The 22,173-nt window shown below is 38.3% G+C and overlaps 1 pseudogene; it reads left to right on the forward strand.

Moving 5' to 3' along the window:
• The first annotated feature begins 15,201 nt into the window (after positions 1 to 15,201).
• LOC141515964 (non-selective voltage-gated ion channel VDAC3 pseudogene) lies at positions 15,202 to 16,190 on the forward strand (annotated as a pseudogene).
• The last annotated feature ends 5,983 nt before the right edge of the window (positions 16,191 to 22,173 follow it).

Consider the following 22,173-nt stretch of genomic DNA (forward strand, 5'->3'; position numbering starts at 1 on the left):
TAATTATTAAGTGTCTGAGGCCGGATTTGAACCCAGGTACCCCTGACTCCAGGGCCGGTGCTCTATCCACTGCGCCACCTAGCCGCCCCTATTATCTTTTTTTAAAATTAAATTTATTGTTTGTACATTTTAAGTTCAAAACTATCTCCCTCCTTCTCCACCCTACATTAGAGGTTACTGTTTACCATTTATATGTGTTTATATATATATATATATATATATATATATATATGTTATATAGCTCATGTATATGTATGTTTGTTTATGTATTTATGTGTGTGTGTGTGTATCCACAAACATGCATAGATCTAGGTATATGTAAAACTATACTATAATTCTGTTTATCTGTTATGTCTCTCGAGGTGGCTGGTCTCTTCCTCATAATTCCTTTGTAGTTAGTTGAAGTATTTATAATAGTCAGGATAACTTAGTTGTTTGAGTTATTCTTTGAACAATATTGTTGTTACTGTCTCCAGCTGCTTGTTTCATACTTCCTTATTCCATGCAAGTCTTTCCATGTTTTTCTAAAACCAACTTGCCATGTGCAGAGGGCAGCCTCAGGGAGTGATATTCACATATACTGGGTGACTTTTTCCATCAAAGATACGTGTGGATTATTGCGCATTGTATGGCTCCTTTGGCTCACCAGTAAACGCTGACCTAGGATAATCTGTGACTCTAGGATGGTTCTAAAAGGTTGTTTTGATAGAGGGGTGTGAGAAATGTAGGGTGCTGGTCTTCAAAGGGTGTGGAGGGGAGCCCTTAGGGAATCCATTACAAAGGGGGAATGGCCCAGGCAGTCACAAGGCTGGAAGAGTCTTCCTAATCCCATTCCAGGGATACCAAACCCCAAACCAGTTCTCAACTGGTCAAGGGTGACCTAGAATGGGGCGGCTAGGTGGCGCAGTGGATAGAGCACCGGCCCTGGAGTCAGGGGTACCTGGGTTCAAATCCGGCCTCAGACACTTAATAATTACCTAGCTGTGTGGCCTTGAGCAAGCCACTTAACCCCATGGCTTTGCAAAAACCTAAAAAAAAAAGTGACCTAGAGATCTTGACCTAATGCTACTGAGTTTGTGCAATTAGGTAATTGAATATTAACCTACATACTCCCTGTGATGATTGGGGTTCAGGGTTCTTTAGCATATCATGCATCCTATGATGTGGGAGGGGATCAAATTAGGGGCATGTAATAGAATGGGTGGACCTCTTAGATTGTAACTCAAACTCTGAGAGCCTATGAACATCCAAGAGGGAGGAGAAAGAGTTTATGAAGACCATAAATTACCTGACTTTGAAGACTAATTCATGCTTCACACCTAGGTGAAGTACCACACCTTGTAAGGTATATCTTGCAAGGTTCGTGAATAAAATGTACAATTTTCTCTCACTCTAGCAGGTTTTCCTTTTCATTCATTTATAAAAATTTGGGAGCTTGTGCCAGGATTTTCAGAACCCCTCAAGGAAGCTCCAGAAGAGACCAGGGGAAGGAGCCCTCATAGCTTGATTTCAAGCCAGATCCTCATTTCTTTTCTGGGGTTCCCTCGGGTGGATCTCTCTATGGACCTGAAACCCTGCCATTAACAGGGAGAGTGATGGAAAATTGTGGAAAGACCCAGAAACGTAGGGAAACTTCAGTTTTTATCTTTTGAGGCTGATTCTAGACAATTCCAGGAAAGGAAGTCCTAGATGGGAGGCCAGGGGTCAAAAAGGCACCTCAGGGAGGAAAGGAAGAGAACCCCCATATCCAATACCCAAGGAGAGGCCTTTGGGTAGGAAATGAGCTAGCTGGGACAATGAGGATGCTGTCCAGGATAAAGAGAAAAAAAAGTTCATCAGATACTGTTGTTCTGAATGGCCACAAATCCCCATCCAAGAACAGTCTGTCTGGTGGCCAAGGTTTGGGTCTGATGAACAATGAACCATAAGGTACCTTTAAATAAAGAAGAGGTGGACTATGCAGCATGCTGGATAATTGGGAATGCTAAATTATGTCTAAGCAAGTTAGAAAAAGATTAAAAAAAACATAAGTGGGATCCTCTGGCCTCTCCTAGAGAGGAGGAGGCTAACAGCGGGGCCCAAGCGGAAAGGGAAAGTCTGGAGAGAGGAGAAAAAGAAATGCTTTCTAAATTAAGGAAGCAGATAGGATCCAGTGCTGTATGAGTGAGTTTGAATGTTCCCGTGGGGGTGTGTGTATTTGTCCTGTCCTGTCTTGTGTAAGTGTCTGTTTTAGGGTGTGAGGACCCAGCTCAAGTTTTAAAAGAGGGATGACTGGGAGCTGGGCCCAGGAGTTCCAGAAGGTGGGGGAGAAGGAAGTAGTGTGCAGCAGCCCGCCATGTTCTAGGAGGGAAGATTCTTTATCCTTAGGAGTGACTGTGCTTGCTCCCTGGATTTGGGGAACTTTGTAAAGTGGCTTGCAAATCCCTCTAAGAGGAGAAGGAAGTGGTGGTGCAGTGGCCCCCATGTGGAAATCAGCCCCTCCCTCACCCGCGGTATTGGGGTGCTGTGCTAGGGGTGCAGAGTTACAGAAAGGGGAGGGGGATTCTTAAAGGAAAAAAAAAGCAAGTTATGCTTTGGGGAAAGAGTTTAGAAGAAGTTCAAGAGAAGAAAGAACCTTTAAGGGAAAGAGTGAGAAGTTAGAGGAGGAAAGATTTCCTATCCTTATGCTTTCTCCCTAGGTTGGGGGAAGGGGTGGTGGGTTGGACACGTGGTGGTCTCAATCCCATCCACCATCTTGTTAAGACTTGAACCCTAGACTGAGTCTGCCTAAGTGCCCCACCTACCCATGAAGGGAGGGGGGGAGAGACAGGAGAGCTTAAGTGCTTAAGTCTTAAAGGGAAAGAGACCCCTCCACAGGTGGGATGTGTGATTGGAAAGAAAAAAATGTATAAGATCCAGGGGTTAAGAGACTCCTTTATTGAAAGGAAATCACATTTAATGAATATTTGCTGGCCATGTGGCCCGAGTAATGACTTGCATTGTTTTTAAAGTTTTTAGAGTTTTAGAAAGTGCGCTGAGGGTTTTGAAAGAAGGATACTAGTGTTGTAACATTCTGACAAAGTTTGTACAGAATGGGAGGAATTAAATAACCTAGATTGTTAAATTATTGGAATTAAACTATTTTAACACTATTGTAACTTTTGCAAGGAGTTATGTGGCTTGGGATTTTAAATTCTATTGTAACACCTTTGGGTTAAAGAAAAGTGGTCTTGTGTTTCTAAGAAGAGAAATACTGGGGTGGCTAGGTGGTGTAGTGGATAAGGCACCGGCCTTGGAGTCAGGAGTACCTGGGTTCAAATCCAGTCTCAGACACTTAATAATTGCCTAGCTGTGTGGCCTTGGCCAAGCCGCTTAACCCCATTTACCTTGCAAAAAAACCTAAAAAAAAAGAGAAATACCTAGGTTACCTGGGATGTTTGCTGATGTCTTTTGGGGATAAGCTCTAATTGGTTTTAATGTTAAGTTTAATAATGCTAACAATTGTACTTTTATTTTGGATAGAGATTTTGGAATATGAGTGCTGGATTCTCTGTATAAGGTACTCTAAAGTTGTTATCAAACTTAATTGTTGGGAAGTTAGTTGAGTTGTAATTATATTGGGGTTTTAAATGTGTCATGTATGAGACTGGATTCTGAGAATTTGTGTAGAGACAAAAGTGTAAAGAACATGGGATATTTATTTTGCTCTTGTTCTAAGGAAAATGAGATGTTTAAATAAGAATCTTAATGTTTAATGTATATTAACAATGCATGTTTAATTTTAAAGAAGTCAAAAATGTGGACTTCTCTCTTGGTAACTGCAGGCAGCTGATGGCGGGGCTCTGAACAAATGGCAATTGTGTGCCCTGTTGTAAGGTAACTTATTGATGAATAAGATGTGTTTATCAGTTATGTGATATTTTGTAACTGCAAAGAGATTATATTTGCAATATTTAGCTATTGTGAATGTTATTTAAATACTGTGTTGTTAAAGCCTGGGATTAATGTGTGATTGCTTTAAAGGGCAATAAGGAAAATATGAAAAAGTATGACCCTTTCTGGGATAGATCTGTGGATTCATGAATAATGTAATAATGGAGGAATTACTTTGTACAATCTAGTAATTTGTGTGTTACTCTGTTACTCTTATTGCTGTTCTGTTATAATGAAATTAATAATGCATGTTGGAAATTTAAGGCTACTAAAGATGTTTTAATGGTTTTAAAGAATTCTGAAAAGCAAATTGTATGTTAGGGTGTGGCTAGGTGGCTCAGTGGATAGAGCACTGGGTTCAGGTCAGGAGACCTGGGTTCAGGTCAGGCCTCAGATATTTAGTGATTGCTTAGCTCTGTGACCTTGGACAAGTCACTTAACCCAATTGCCTTGGGAAAAATAAACATTTGTATGTTGAGGATGATAGTAGGTAAACAAATTTTTATGTTTAGAAGTTTCTAGCTATGTATGCAAATTGGGAATATTTTGGATCTATATATGTATATTTCAAAGCAGTGGTTGTTTGCTTTGAAGCAAAAGCACCATATAATATAGGAAAGATAAACACAACATAATTTGAGATTTCTCTGTGCAATCTCCTAGACAAAGAGGCATTTATTTGTTGTAAGATATAACAGGCTAGAAGGAGGTTTCTCTATCCAAGGGGAATCTGATATGTCATCCTTATAGAGATAGATATGATTTCACACAAAGGGATGTCTCTAGTAAGAAGTGGAAGACAGGCCTGTAGGGCCAGTCATAGTTAGAATACCAGGTTTCAGGCAAAAACCCAGGAAGGATAATTGAGCTTTAAGTAGGGGCTTCATTAATTGGGACTCCATTAAGATTATAATTGGAATTTAGTGAATTGTATTCACTGGAAGTTCTTTTTTGTTTGTTTGTTTTTAGGTTTTTGCAAGGCAATTGGGTTAAGTGGCTTGGCCAAGACCACACAGCCAGGTCATTATTAAGTGTCTGAGGCCGGATTTGAACTCAGGTACTCCTGGCTCCAGGGCCAGTGCTCTATCCACTTTGCCACCTAGCCACCCTTGGAAGTTCTAACTAGGTAAAACAACTATTTTAGATCACAGGACTTTTAATTTTCTCTTATGGCAGATACCAGGATGGTCAACAAAAGGAAATGCTACTGGGTAAATGTCATGTTCTTGGAGCCAAGGATGTCAGATGACAGGGATGGGTAGCCAAAGGGGTGGCTTCTCAGTATAGCTGAGGTTGGACCCCTTTGACTTGATTTCCCCAAAAATTACATTTGGATAATATCTCACCTGGAAGAATAAATCTGGCCTAAGATATTTGACTTACCCATGTGACCTCTGCCTGGACACTGGCATTCAATACTCATAAAGGAAATTTCCTTTAATATCCTGGAAAGTTTTATGTAAATTAGATCTAATAGCCAGAGATGGGTTAGGTGTCTGGCTCTGACACCTACTATCAGCTACATGCTAAGATAGGAGTTAAGTTTCCTTAGTTTTTCTATTAGAGGGGATATTTCGGTAAGAAGAATGGGAAATTCTTAGGATAATTAAAGTTTCAAGTTCTAGTTTAAGGAAACAAGTGGGTTACATAAGTATACCAGGAAAAGGAAAACATGGGAATATTTGGGAAAAAAACTTCATTTTGGTTAAGGATGTTTGAGTCTTTATTGTAAAGAGAGCAAAGGTTAAAATTGTTTAATTTTAAGCCAGATGTGTATGGAGCAAACTCCCAAAGAGAATGATCACATTGACTACACTACAAACTTGTGAGTTTGCTCGTTTAGTAAAATACTAATGGAAGTTTGCATTAAAAGTGAACTATGTGTGTCAATATAGGAATAAGGCAAAATGTAAATTGTAATAAGCTCCAGAATCTCATTGTTTAGTGATGGAAGCATGTGTTTTGATCTGTATGAGATGTTAAGCAGTTTCTCTAGCAGAAGACAAGGTCTCAACTACTCACCAGAGCTGGAGAGGACTTTTTGGAACAGATTCAGAAGATACTAAAGGACATTGGATGTCTTCAAGGGAGAGAAGGGTAGGGAAGGGAAGGGAAGGGAAGGGAAGGGAAGGGAAGGGAAGGGAAGGGAAGGGAAGGGAAGGGAAGGGAAGGGAAGGGAAGGGCAGGGCAGGGCAGGGCAGGGCAGGGCAGGGCAGGGCAGGGCAGGGCAGGGCAGGGCAGGGCAGGGCAGGGCAGGGCAGGGCAGGGCAGGGAAGGGAAGGGAAGGGAAGGGAAGGGAAGGGAAGGGAAGGGAAGGGAAGGGAAGGGAAGGGAAGGGAAGGGAAGGGAAGGGAAGGGAAGGGAAGGGAAGGGAAGGGAAGGGAAGGGAAGGGAAGGGAAGGGAAGGGAAGGGAAGGGAAGGGAAGGGAAGGAGTTCATCTCCACCATCTCTCACCTATGTGTACATTGTTTATTTGTAATTTCCCCTTGACTCTGTAAGTGTGACACCCCTACTTATACCCTTCTCCTTACGGAAAGGAGGGGAGGCAGGGTGAAAATGTTCTCCATTGAAAAAGAAAGAGGGAGATTATTGGGTGGCATTATTATAGCTATGTGAGTCTGTATAGGGAATGAGTCCTATTTCTGATTTAGACAACAGGTGGAAGGAGAGTCTAGCTGGCAGAAGTCAATGCCCATTCTTTTGGTGTGGCTGTGGACTTGCCATAGTTCACAGCAGTTTGAGAATTGGCTTTGGGTACCCGTGGGTCTGGCCTACATTCTCAGTTCCTGGTCAGAGGTGCAGGGTGGCACAGGATTCTGATCCAGAGGAGAGAGAGACCAGTGGCATGTGACTGAGTCAGTTCAGGGTGACTATTGTTTATAAGTGACTGGCCAGGATATTTTCCTGGGTAGCAGCAAATGTCTGGACATGTCCAGAAGCAGGGTGCATATATTCAGGACTGTACAACTTAGAAACAGGTGGCCTCAGACTCATGTGAGATGGATGATGGTACCTGGATCCCTTATAAAAAATGTGCAAAGTGGGGCATTTGTTAAGGGAAACTGATTATGAGTCGGTATGGACTTGCAAGGAAAGTGCTGAAATGGCCATTTGCAATAAAGATAATTTAAGGAACATAACACTAGGTATATTAGCTATTCTTAGGGTTGATCCAATGGCACAAAATCAGGAATTTAGTTTGGATTTTGGAGCCAGGAAGACATTTCTAAAGACATTGGTATAAAAACTTGCCGTGGAAGGAGGTACAGCAACTTGGAAATGTACCTATTATCATGATAATTATATGGCCTATTTAAGAGGGCCCCTTGGAAGTAAAGAGGAGGAACAGTATTATCCATTTGTTGGAAACTATTCCTGGAGGACCAACTAGCACTAGAGGGACATTATTGGCTTTGTAGGACTACTGCCTAGACCCAGTTGTCCAAAGAGTTGGTCAGGGAGTTATCTAGACTTAAGGGCCTTCTACCTGGGCACAGGATGGGAGTTGAGGTTATAGAACCCCAATTTATATCCTGAATAGACTAATAAGACTCCAACCTGTAGTGGAATAATTACCAATCAAACAGCTAGGGTCTTGGACTAACTGGCTACCCAAGCCACGCAAACAAGAGAGTTGAGTATTCAACATAACTTGCTCCTTAGACTACCTGTTGGCTGAGGCAGGAGGAGGCTGTGGTAAACTGAACTTGTCAAGCTGCTGCCTGAAGATCGATGCCAATGGGCAGGTGGTAAAGAGAGATAACCAGGGATATTAGAAAGTTGGCACATGTGCCAGTCCAAACCTGAACAAGCCCATTTAGCACCTCTTGAATGAATTGGCTTACTGGTTCATGGTGGAAACAGTTACTGGGTATCTTACTATTGGCCCTAAGTGGGACAATCCTATAAGCTGTGTGTGTGTCTCCCATGTATGATCCAGTTAATAACTCAAATAGTACAAGATTTTATCAGCAAATTAGGATTGGTGTATGGCTCTAATGAGGAAGAGGTAAAGGTATTGATAGGGAAAGAGAAGACCAAGTTGTTATGAAAAAGAAAAGGGGGGAGTTGCGAGAAATGTAGGGTGTTGGTCTTCACAGGGTGTGGAGGGGAGCCCTTATGGAATCCATTACAAAGGGGGAATGGACCAGCCAATCACAAGAATGGAAGAGTTTTCCTAATCCCATTCCAGGGATAGCAAACCCCAAAACGCTTCTCAACAGGTCAAGAGTGACCTAGAGATCTTGACCTAATGTTTGTGCAATTAGGTAATTAAATATTAACCCACACACCCCCTGTGAGGATTGGGGGGGAATCAAATTAGGAGCATGTCATGGAATGGGTGGACCTCTTAGATTGTAACTCAAACTCTGAATGCCTATGAACATCCAAGAGGGAGGGGAACGAGTTTCTGAAGACCATAAATTACCTGACTTTGAAGACTAATTCATGCCTCTCACCCAGGAGTGAAGTACCCTTACCTTGTAAGGTGTATCTTGCAAAGTTTGTGAATAAAATGTGCAATTTTCACTCACTCTAGCAGGTTTTTCTTTTCATTCATTTATAACAAGGAGCATGCATATTTCTAGGAACAAATAATGTAAATTTACCCAGGAACTTGTAAAACTGGGTCTCCTTTAACTGGGTCATTCCTGAGATAAGGTTTTGCTATATGAATTGCTTATGAATTGGTCTCAAATCCAAAAAAAAGACTTTGAGTTCAAAAAAGGATTTTAAAAACCAAAGAAGAGAGGAAGACAAATGGAAAAAAGAAATGAGAGTCTTACAGGAGAATTGTGAAAACTGATTGAAGAATTTAAAAGTAAAATTTGCCAGATCATAAAAGAAAACAATTCTTCTAAAAGTAAAATTAATCAATTGGAAATGGGAAGACAAAGACTAACTGAAGAAAATAAACCCTAAAAACTAGAATTGGACAAATGAATAGAGTGACTATGAGAAAAGAAAATGTATTTTTTAGAAAAATGACCAAGCTGGAAAATAGATCCAGTAAAGATAATTTACATAAAATAGTCCTTGAAAGAATACACTGACCAGCTCCAGAAAGAGATCCCAAAACAGAAACTCCAAGGAATATTGTTGCCAAATTTCCTTATTCTCAGCTGCAGGAGAAAACTTTAGCAGCCAAAAGAGAAGCAATTTAAATACCAGGATGCCGTCAAAATTATGCAGGACTTGTCAGCTTCACCATTAAAGGTCCTGGAATATGATATGTTACAGGGCAAAGGATTTTGGATTACAACCAAGAATCAATTGTCCTGCATAATCTAATTTCCATGATATATATGATGGCTGACCATCAATGGTTGCTTTTCAGTCAGAAAGGCAGACCCATTAAAGATGCCTTTTGCAGGGAAGTTGGTAACCTGGAGGTGGAAGAAGGCAGAGTTAAATACCCAATCCAGTATGAATTTGGTTGCCACGAAATGTTTCACAGGCAATCATTCCAGTAAGAACAAGCATACCTTTAAACAGGTGAGCTCAGACACAGTGCCCATTATAAGAATTCCACTCCACTCCAAGCTAGCTTCAGAGAACTTGGATCATCATTTCAAATGCTCTGTATGCTCTCCCTGCACCCCAGTCAAATGAGCACATTGGAGGCATGAACGTCGTGCTCTCCTGGGCCACATTACAAATCTCCCTCCCGCCGAACTCCTTAACTTAGACAAAACAAAAATGGGCTAGGAGTGAAGTCTGAGTTTCCAAAAATATAGTTGGTTGATTTTCACTTCCCAACCTTTGGTGTCTGGTTATGTTTGTCTACCTGACCTGACTCTCAGAAATTCATGTCCAGACCCACACCAGAGCTATTGAGAGCGATAGCTGGACAGACGGATGGGCCTGGAGGGAAATCAATCTTGAAAGGAAAGATAATGTCTGGACACCTGCGGGTCAAAAGAGAGCTCATAAAGGGACAGCAGGCAATGAAGGTGTTACAAATGAAGGAAAAGAAAAACCTGCTAGAATAAGATAAAATTGTACATTTTATTCACAAACCTTGCAGGTACCTCACTCCTAGGCATGAGACATAAATTAGTCTTCAAAGTCAGGTAATTTATGGTCTTCAGAAACTCGTTCCCCTCCCTCTTGGATGTTCATAGGCTCTCAGAGTTTGAGTTTGAGTTACAGTCTAAGAGGTCCACCTATTCCATGACATGCCCCTAATTTGATCCCCCCCCCAATCATCACGGGGGGTGTGTGGGTTAATATTCAATTACCTAATTGCACAAACTCAGTAGCATTAGGTCAAGACCTCTAGGTCACTCTTGACCTGTTGAGAACTGGTTTGGGGTTTGTTATCCCTGGAATGGGATTAGGAAGACTCTTCCAGTCTTATGACTGGCTCGGCCATTCCCCCTTTATAATGGATTCCCTAAGGGCTCCCCTCCACACCCTGTGAAGACCAACACCCTACATTTCTCACAGAAGGGAAATAATTTTTTCATCAGGTCTAAAAGGGAGAGCATTAAAATGGGACAGGGACAGTCCAAGGTTAGAGGACATTATTTGAAAGTGCTAAAGCAGATAAAGAAGGAGGCTTGTTAAGAACAACAAACAAGTGGAAGAATTTAGTGAATGTGTAGAAAAATGTTGCCCTTGGTTTCCAGAAGGAGTATGAAGTATTGAAAAATGGGAAACTGTGGAGAAACAGATGAGTGATCATTTTAAACAGGAAGGTCAGGAGGCATTTCCTACAAGAGTCTTTTCTTTGGGGAATATTTTAAAAATCTGCCTGACTCCTCCTGGAGATGTTCCTTTGGCTCAGAGTATATTAAAAGTTGATGTAGATGTTCCAACTATTCAGCAGGAAGATAAGAGTAAAAAAGAGTGGTGGCTTTTACCTCCAACACCACCTCCAGAGCCGTGCCTGCCTCTGGGTGGTAGGAGGGGTGTGGAAGCCAAGGTGGTGGGGCCCTCCCATCCCCCAGGAGAAGGCTCCTCCAGGCTCCCACTTTAGGAACTTGTACAGGAGAGTCTCCAGGATGCTGGGCCCCATGGGCTCAGGCTGCCACAGAGGCTGCTACTCCTGGGCTTCTGCAGGTGGTGGCTCCCAGCCAGCTTCATCTCCTAACTCTAATAACCCACCTTCTGCTCCCTTGGTCTAAAGAAGAAAATGTTACCAAAGATAAGGGGCATACAAATATTGTTCAAATAGCCGCTGGAAAAGCAATAGATAAGAGAGAGACAATTCCATGGGACATGAGAGAGTCATTGCTCTCTTTTCCCCTGCTTGAGAAACCTGATCCAAGGATTCCAGGGATTGTTTTGAGAGAATACTATAATTTAGATTGTAAAATATTTAGAGAATTAAAATCAGCAACAAGCACGTATGGTAACACCAGTCCATATGTTATGAATAAAATAGAAATATTAGCTAGACAAATATTAGCCCCAGAAATCTGGACCACAATGGCAAAAACTACACTTACACTTAATATGGAAAACTAAATTTTTGAGAATTGTACTAGTCAGGATAAAAGTGAAGCAGCAGGGTTAAGACCGACATTTGAAATGCTCTCTAGCACTGGTCCACGGGCAGGAGTAGATAATGAAATTGGGTGTAGTTTACAGGCACATGAACAGGCGTGGCTAAAACTGCCTGAAAAAGGAAGCAATGGGAGTGAGAGATCAGACAGCTTGTTTGCTCATGGCTCCCTTACCTAGATCTTGAAGTTAACTGAGAGAGGGGAATTAAGAAAAATCAGTAGATAAGAGAGAGAGAGTTGTTTCATGAAGACTTAATAAAATGAAATAAAATAAAAAGTTAAAAATGTTTAAAAAAAGGGAATTTACTTGAAGTTTTAGAAACAGAAAAGTGAGTATTTGCAGATGAGAAAGGTATGTGTTAAACAATCACAAAAATGTTATTCAATCTCATAAACAGAAGATAATTAGGTTCATTTTCAAATGCGTAATTTGATTATTACAAAAATAATGGGATGATTTGCGGGGGTCCAGCCTCCATGGGGTCCCTGGATCCTGACAGGAGGGATACAGTCGGTGACAGGAGCAGGTTGACTGACTGTCAGCCGCTTGGATTTATTTTTATAGTGTCAGAATCATGTATGCTTCAAGCAAGCAAACCAAGATCATTTCCCTGGTTACAAAAGTGTACAATTTTCATCATCAATCATATAATTCATGTGGTTATGAGTTTTAATCATGTGATTACAAGTTTAATTAACAATCATATAGCTAATTGATTTTTTATCCCTATTCAGACCATGATGACTTCAACCTATCTGTTACCTAGTTTATTACTACACTGCATAATTGTTAATTCATTTAAAGTTATTAATTAATCAATTCTTCTCATGGAAAGTTTTTTATATTTTCTGTGTAAGTAATGTTTTTCTATACACTTCCTTAACAATCTATAGTGAGGGTCTTTATGCTTGTCCACCCATCTGTTAACTCTTACAATAACCAATTTTTCTTTCAGGCCTTGTAAGTAGAAACCACATTTTCTGTGACTTTTTTATTCTTTCCCATGAAACTAAGGCTGCTAAGAGAGATATAGACATATCGGTCACCTGCACTAACTATTCTCTCCCCATCTTTTTCATATATTCCAGTGTATGGTAAAGGGAGCAAAACTATTAATTTCCCTGGAATTCTATCTGACCCATCTTGTATCTGTTTTCTCTGTATATACTCTGACATCTCCTTGGAATTCCCAGTGTTGGGTTTTCCAGAGATTTCATAATGTTGAAGCCTTTTGTATGCCTCAGGGAGAGGCAGTCCTGTTAAATTTGGACAGAGTTTACAATCTGTTTTATTCAAGGAATTTCTCTGAAATCCTTCCTTTATAGTCATTCTACTATTAGGATGAGTAAGTATTGCAATCAATAATAGACCTATAAATATTGGTATGCATAGAATCCCTATTATATATATTGGAGAAGGAAATGTTGTTCCATCAGGTGTGACCACCTTGAGTCTTCTTGCCCAGACTGTGTCAAACAGCTTAGAGACCCAGGCTCCCAACAAAGATTGAGGATTTAAAAAAAAAAAAAAAAAAGACTACCCTCCCAGAAAAGATTTATGGCTGTTGAAGTTATTTGGTTTACTCTAAGCTGATAGAGGACAAGGAATATTCCAATGAGGCAGAGGGAATTTTTTGGGATTTTTTTGCAAGGCAAATGGGGTTAAGTGGCTTGCCCAAGGCCACACAGCTAGGTAATTATTAAGTGTCTGAGACCAGATTTGAACCCAGGTACTCCTGACTTCAAGGCCGGTGCTTTATCCACTACGCCACCTAGCCACCCCCTATTATTTTCTATTGTCACTTTTCTGGTCTGATAGACTAATAGAATTTTATTTACTGATTTGGCAAATTATACTTATAAAGGGACCTAGGAGAAATTAAAATTGTCCCTAAAATTATTTTTTATATATTTAAAATAAAAACAAATTTTGGGTGAGCAAGGAGTGATAAACAGTCAAGGTAAATAATTAGTACATACTACCTTGATATCTCAAAATGTGAGGAATCTCCAATTCCCAGAACATCATCTTGTCAGTGAGGATAGAAAGTTCTTTTAAGTTAGAGCATTGATAAGTTAGAATAGCAATGATACAGTTAAGAAGGATTTGCAAACTTTTATATCTTGAAAAGGAAAATAAGGTAATTTTGAATATGAGTTTGGAATTTATAAGATTATTAAGAGAATTTTAAAGAAAATCTTGTAATCATAAAAAGGGATTTTAGAAACATCTGGTCTCAAGAAATTTTTATGTATTACAGAATTTTAGGGAGTAAAGGGAATATACATTAAATTGAAATGTGGTATGTATAATTAGTAAGCTTTGTATAAGAACAGATTTAGACAATTTTTTGAAATTTTAATATTGTGTTACAGTAACAAACAATGGATGAATTGTTGAAGTATCACCCATCACCTTTATAAAGATTTGTTATAAGAAAACTGGAGAATGCCTTGCCAACAAGGTTATACTTCTCAAAGTCTTTTGGCTCAGAGATTGTGAAAAGCTGTGCTCTTCCACCTGGTGTTTCTTAAAGGGAATATTTATTTGTAAGATCAAAGTAACTTATTTAATACTTGTTATTTAAGAAGAAGAAATTATATATGTATCCTGTAACCCTGGCATTGGTAAGTTTTACATTGAATTTTTTGAAATTATATATATACATATATATGTATATATATAAAACTAAATTCATAGAGAATCTTATTTTCTTTTTGAAAATAGGAGTATATTTGAACAAGAGGAAAATAAGCTCATAAAACAAAGATGTGAAAGAAATTTATGTGTAACAGATATTTAGTTATAAGGTTAAACTTTAAGAGAATGAGATGTCAGCATGGAAACATGTTTCATGTAGGTTAAGAATTTAATGTTTAATTTTAAAAAGCAAAAATGGTAACCTCAGAAGAAGGTTGTATAAGAAATTGGGAATTTATAGCTTAACTGCAATTATTTCCAATAATGCTGAATAAATGTGAGAGGCTCTGAAAAATGATTGGGAGATTGAAAATGATGTAATAGTTAGGTAATGTACTGATGAGCAAGATGTTGAAAAGTTATATTATCTAGTTTTATCAATGTAAGCTATTTTACTGTAATGATGTCAAAGCCTGGAGTTAATGATTGATTGTTCTATAGAGGTAATGAGGGAAAACATCTGAAATTATGACACTTCAATTTCCTGAAATTTTTAAACAATGTGATGTACCTTATTCTAGACCTGTAGGTCCAAACATAAATGCAATTTAAAAAAATATTTTTAAATCAAGACAAAAGAATGAATTATATGTCCAATTAATGATATTAATAGAACACCACAATTCCTTAACATTTTTACAGATAGTAAGTATAGTTCTCATGTGGTCAGATGCATAGAAACAGCTTTATTAAACATAGCACTGATGAAGAATTATATCAACTCTTTAAAGATTTACCAGAAGGTATAAGATATAAACTTTTTTTTAATTGAACACATACATTCCCACACAGGATTGCCTGGGCCCATATATGGAGGCAATCATAGGGCTGCTCAATTAACCCTTCCACTTCTTATAAGCTTAGAAGAGCAAGCCAGGCAGTGTCACAAAAAAATTTCACCAGAATGCCTCTTTATTAAGGAAAGAATTAAAAATCACCAGAGAACAAGCAAGCAATATAGTACTATCCTATCAACTATGCATTCCATATTTACCTACACCTCCAAATTATTCTAAGAATCTGAACTTCAGCTTTGCCCTAGTGAAGAGGAGACAGTGGCTTCTCAGTTGGAGAAGAAATGTGTAACACTCCAAGTTATTTTGACCTAGGAAAGGCTGCCAAAGATGTCTTCAACAAAGGATATGGGTTGGGTTTGGTTAAAATAGATCTTAAAACCAAGTCTTGCAGTGGAGTGCTATTTTCCACATCTGGTCATTCATACACTGACACAGGAAAAGCTTCGGGTAATTTGGAAACGAAGTACAAGATTTGTGACTATGGGCTTACCTTCGTTCAAAAATGGAACACAGACAATACTCTGGGTACAGAAATCAGTATGGAGGATAAATTGACTGAAGGTTTGAAGGTGACTCTTGACACTATATTTGTACCAAACACAGGAAAGAAGAGTGGAAAATTAAAGGCCTCCTATAAGTGGGACTGTTTCAGTCTTGGTGAAAAAGTTGACATTGATTTTTCTGGACCGACTCTCTATGGCTGGGCTGTATTAGCTTATGAAGGATGGCTTGCTGGCTATCAGATGAGTTTTGACACAGCCAAATATAAACTGTCTCAGAATAATTTTGCCTTGGGTTATAGGGCTGCTGACTTCCAGCTACACACACATGTGAATGATGGCACTGAATTTGGAGGGTCAATTGACCAAAAGGTTAACCACGACATTGAAACATCAATAAATCTTGCTTGGACTGCTGGCAGTTAACAACACTCATTTTGGCATCGCTGCTAAATACAAGCTGGATCACAGAACTTCTCTATCTGGTAAAGTGAATAATGCCAGCCTTATTGGACTTGGTTATACTCAGACACTCCGAAAAGGTTTAAAATTGACGCTTTCAGCTTTAATTGATGGAAAAAACTTCAATGAAAGAGGTCATAAGTTTGGGTTAGGATTTGAATTGGAAGCTTAATATAGTTTTTAAGTAAAATATCAGCTATCTGCCCCTTGAAATGAAGAGAAATGAACCCACTCTGTTTTGGCCTTAATATTCTTCTGTGAAATTTAAACAATGTGAACTTTTTATTCTTCCAAAGAATTGTTGTAGCACCACCACACTGATGTCTAGAGGTTTTTGAGTCTATTATAAGAAAGAAATTGAAGGCATGCATGGAAATTGTAATAATTGTGCCACATTTCAGTTTAGTTTCTCAGTGTTATTTTAAATTTGTTCTTCAATGACAGTGTAGCGTCATGTTATAAAGGAAATGACCTGATCCTCCAGTTCATACATCACATCCTGCATGTCCTACACCACTCTTTCGTGACCTTTTATCAGCTTGGTTTCTGTGCTATAGTGAAAGCATTGGTTTTGCATCAGAGTAAAATAAATTCATCACATTTGGAACACACAAAAAAAGAAAGAATCCTAGAGGCCAAATTCTTAATGAAATTGTGGCAGATGGATGTGACTCATTATACATCTTTTGGAAAAATGAAATTCATTCATGTTACTGTAGATACATTTGGTTCATGTGCAATGGCAACAGCCCATAGTTCAGAGGCTACACAAGGTGTGATTGATCATTTATTCCATTGTTTTGCTATTGCAGGGATACCAAAATCCATAAAAACAAATAGCCCTGGATATACTTCTATGGCATTTAAACAATTCTGCCTATATTACAATATAAAACATATTACAGGTATTCCCTATAACCCCACTTAGTAGAAAGAAAACATAAAGATCTTAAGAGATTTCTGGAAGTGCGAAAGAAGGAGAAATATATAGGGACAAAGAGGAAACAAGGAAGGAGAGTAAATCTGACCTTATATACAATGAATTTTTTAACATCGAATAATAAACAATTAACACCTGCAGAAAGATTTTTTTAAGGATATGCAACATGAAAAGAAGGGCATGTTCACATGGAAGGATCCTAAGGCATCAACAATGAAAATGACTGGATCCATTATTAACTTGGGGTCGAGGGTATGCTTCTGTTTTGTCCACAGATGGAGAAACTATCTGGGTACCAGAAACATCATACCCTGCAGACCAGATGAATCAAGTAATACAGAAAATGAATAATTCACATTTAAGCAATCAAAAAGGAAAAGATGAGAGGAGACCATGTCATGGACTTATGGAACAATTTATGATGCTTACATTACTCAAGAACAATTTGGGGATTGTAAAAGGAATTGAGTATTGGACTTATGTTCAAAACCCTCCAAGGATCACTGCTCTACAATAAGGAGAGAGTATGGCTGAAACTATTAATTGGGGAAGATGCTCATTATTTGGGATATAACAAAGTTCCTACTGGAGATATCAAAGAAGACATGCTGAGTAGAAAATTTAGGAATAATTTCTCTTGTTCAAATACTGTGACATCTATATGTTTTTGTAAAACGTGTATGGTCGAACCATCTGTTAAATTAAGTAAAACTAAACATTCAGCTCATTCAAATATTTATAACATGGAAACATTTAGGACTTTAGAAATATCAGGAATTCCATTTGTAGAAAGCATTGAAGGGAGAAAGATAATTCCTACAGAATCTCCTTGTTTAAATGTACAAGCTTGGGATTTCAAAAATGAATGTTTTTCACCCTGGGTTGCCTGTCATACCCCAAATAGAAGAATTTATGATCATTCTATTTTGCTACAGATGTGGAACTCTCCTGATAGAGTTGTTCCATGGATTATTCCAGGCTGTGTTAAACCAATTATATACCCAGAAATAGGGTTAGCTAATTCAGAGATATGGAAGGCTATGGCAGCTACAGATGAGATAAAGTATATACAGTGGAACAAGATGTTGGACAAAATATCTTATGTAAAAACGAAATTGTCTGTGACTGCATGCACAGGACCAGATATTGCCTTCGTGATAGTATCTTTCAAAGATGTCAATCTTATCAGAGAAAAAAAGGTGGATATAATGTTAACTGTTACAATTGTACTATTTGAGCATGTATAAATAAGGAAGTGGTAGATGATGATGATGTTGTTTTCATGATAAGACAACCAAAATTTGCTATAATACCCACCAAGGTAGAAGGCTGGTATATGTTTCCTGCTGATGAGTTATTAGAAAAAAACATTAAAGAGAATTAAGCAGAAAAGATGTGTTAGTTGCATTATGTATCTTAGCAGCCATTATAGCAGCTACTTCAGTGATTGCTTCTGTACAAGTAGGGAATAAAGAAAAAATGGAAGCTAAATATATTCAAGAATTATCAGAAAATGCTCAGAGAGAATTAATGAAGATCTTTATCATTTGATTAATGCATTACAAACCTCTGTAATGAACACAAGGGACAACTGCAATGTGATTATAGATTTTCTGCTATTTGTGTTATTCCTTTAAAATATAACACTTCACTTATTCCATAGGACAATATAAAGGTTATTTGAATGGAATATGGTATAATGATTCTATAACTGTGGATATGAATCAATTGCATAAAATTGTGAATGATATTACATTGGCACCTAGAATGGAAATGGATTCAAGTATTGATAATTTGTTTAACTTTGTTAATAGGCTTCATCTTTTTTCATTTTATGAACCTATTACTGAGCATGCTTCCTGGTATCTGCATTATTGTTGATATTGTGTATTATACCCATTTGTATTAAGTGCCTTTTGTCACTGGGACAAAATATAGACGTCCTGACATCGCCTAAAGCTTCAGCATGCCTAAGAAGGGGGAATCTGTAGAGGGCCAGACCCAGGGAGTAATATTCACATATCCTTGGTGATCTTCTTCATCAAAGGTATGTATGGATTATCGCTTATTGTATGGATGCATTGGCTCACCAGTGAACCCTGACCTAGGATAATCTGTGGCTCCAGGATGGTTGTAAAAGGTTTCTCTGATAGAGAAGCATACATATTTCTAAGAACAAATATTGTAAATTTACCCAGGAAATTGTAAAACTGGGTTTCCTTTAACCAGTCATTCCTGAGATAAGTTTTTGCTATAGAAAGTCTGAGTTTCCAAAAATAAAGTTGGTAGATTTTCATTTCCCAACCTTTTGTGTTTGGATGTGTTTGTCTACCCAACCTGACTCTTGGAAATTCATGTCCAGACCCACACCAGAGCTATTGCAGGCGATAGTCATGTCTTATAGCATAATAGTGTTCTATCACAATCAAACAGCACAACTTGTTTGGCCATTCTCCATTTGACAGGTATTCCCTCAATCTCCAGGTTTTTGCCAACATATTTAATTTCTTTAATGTAATTTTCACTTGAAAAATCATTACTACGTCTGAAGTTGAACCATTTGGCATCGGCAGGTGCTTTGGTAGATTACTATAGTTGGGGTTTGCTAAGGAGATGTAGTGCAGTGGTGGCTCCCATCATTGATGGTGGAGGATTGGATCATAGGCAGAGGTGATGAATTTTGAGGAGCTGCTATTCATAATAGACCTTGGGTCATTTTATAGGGGTCCAAAGGGATAATGTTGATCATGATGATGGTTTCACTGCACTCTTATGCAGTCTCTTTTCTCTTTCTTGGGGTACCTCACTGCTTCAGGTTGACTGCTTGCCCACTGGATGAAGCTACAATTAAGGTCACATCTCCATGGTGACAGATGATGGGTACCAGGTGATGTGGAAGGCAGTCCTTTTCCCATGATCCTCTGAGCCTTCCTGGGGGCAGGAGGTGGTGGTTGTTGTGGTCTCTTGGCCACCTCATTCAAACTTCCTGCTTTCCCCCACCAGACATTGTCATGGAGCCCTGAGTCAACAAAGGGGCACAGATCCAGCTGAGGAGTTCCTACTGTAGTCACAAGATGATCTGGAGGACAGGGTATGAGATGAATTTTGCTTACATCACCTGTGCTACTTCTGCTTTGGATATCTAAGTGAAATTTAGTCTATAATCACCCTGAAGGTCCCATGTCACTGCAAAAAGGGAGAAGTTGGGAGTTGTCTCCTACTATTACCTTTTATGTCTAAATCATGCACCTATTTTGACTTTATCTTGGTATAGGGTCTAAGATGTTGGTCTTTTCCTAGTTTCTGCCACACTCTCTTCCAGTTTTCCCAGTAGGTTTTAACAAAGTGAGTTCTTATCCCAGAAGCCAGTATCTTTGGGTTTATCAAACAGAAGATTATTATAGTCATTTCCTGCTGTCTCTTTTGCATCTAATCTATTCCAGTGGGCACATTTTTACCTTGGAAATCAATATTCCTTACAAACCATACTACATACCTTAAAAAAAATGTTTTCTTAAGTTTCTCCATTTAATCACTTTGAACATCCTGAAAGGCTTTAAGTAATCAGCTCATTTGATGTATAAGATTTCAACAAATGGAGACAAATCTTTTTCTAAAGTTAAGTGCTTAGATTATATGACTATAAAATCTATTGTGGGGGGCAGGTAGGTAGCACAGTGGATAGAGAGCTGGCCCTGGAGTAAGGATGACCTGACCTCAGACACTTGACATGAGCAGTGTGAACTTGGGCAAGTGACTTATCCCAGATTGTCTCTTGCCAAAACACCACCACCACGAGCATGACCACCAATAACAGCAAAGTCTATTGTTTGGTATGGCTAGGGATTCTATTTCTGGCCAACTTGAGGACCACAGATATTTTCCTTTTCATTTTCCAATGTACATATATTTATATATGTACATGTTTTTCTTATTTAAAAAAATGGTTTACAAGTTTCTTGTAATTAAAACAATTCCATATATGAAAACTTCAATCCAAATTGAGACCTTATAAACAATGACTAAAGTGTAATCAAGGGCAGTTATTAGGGGTAGCCAGGTGGTGCAGTGGATAGAGCACCTGCCCTGGAGTCAGGAGAACCTGGGTTCACATCCGGCCTCAGATACTTAATAATACCTAGCTCTGTGGCCTTGGGTGCATTAATCCCATTGCCTTGGAAAAAAACAAAATAAAACAAAACAAAAAAAAAAGACAATTATTAAAATATATCTAAAGCCTGTCTACTTAGGTATTTATATAGACAATTGTGACTATTCGAATAAACCTGAAAAAAGTTTAGTAAATCCCTCTTACCTCCAGGATAAAATTTAAAATATCATTTAGGACCATAATATTTACTTGGCCTTCCATTGTTTTTCACTGGTACAATAGCGGAAGTATTACATATCCTTTAAGTATATTCTTTTACTAGGGGCAGCTAAGTGGCACAGTGGATAGAGCGCTGGCCCTGAAGTCAGGAGTTCCTGAGTTCAAATATGACCTCAGACATTTAATAATTACCTAGCTGTGTGGCCTTGGGCAAGCCACTTAACTCCATTTGCCTTGCAAAAATCTTTTAAAAAAAAAAGTATATTCTTTTACTCAATGAAGAACATTCAAAATTCAATCACATATTCTATTTCTTAATTAAAAACATTCTATTATTGCTCTCTCCAAAGTATAGTTTATTAAACCATTAAAAATAAAACTTTCTTCTCAGCAATACAGTGATCAAAGACAATTCTTTGTCTTATTTGATGGAAAATGCCATCCACATCTTAAAGAAAGACCTTTGGTATTTGAATGCAGATTAAAGCAGGCAATTTTTACTTTTTAAAAATTTATTTTTGTTCTTTCTCGTGGTTTTTCCCTTTTGTTCTGATTTTTCTTTTACAGCATGACTAAATATGGAAATATGTTTAACATAATTGCGCATGTATAACCTATATCAGATTACTCTCTGTCAAGGAGAGGAGGAGGGAGAAAAGGAGGAAGAAAAATGTGGAACTCAAAATCTTATTCAAAAAATGAATGTTGAAAACTATGTTTGTAAGTGGTTGGAAAATACATAAATAAGGGGGGAAATGAATGTTGAAAACTATTTTACATATAATTGAAAAAATGCTAAGAAAAAACTAAAAACTTTTGCATCTTTATCACATTATATCCTTATTTTATTCTCCCTTTTATCCTTCAGAAAAGATGTGATTTTAATTAGCCCTAATTATATTCATGCACATATAACTATTAAACCAGTGAATAAAAAGATGACAAGAGTAAGAACTGCTTTTCCCTAGTCACCTATATGAGGAAGTTGAAAAAAAGTAATGATCACAAATTCAGAACAG

This window comes from Macrotis lagotis, chromosome 3 (assembly GCF_037893015.1).
Source record: "Macrotis lagotis isolate mMagLag1 chromosome 3, bilby.v1.9.chrom.fasta, whole genome shotgun sequence".
Lineage (NCBI taxonomy): Eukaryota > Metazoa > Chordata > Mammalia > Peramelemorphia > Peramelidae > Macrotis > Macrotis lagotis.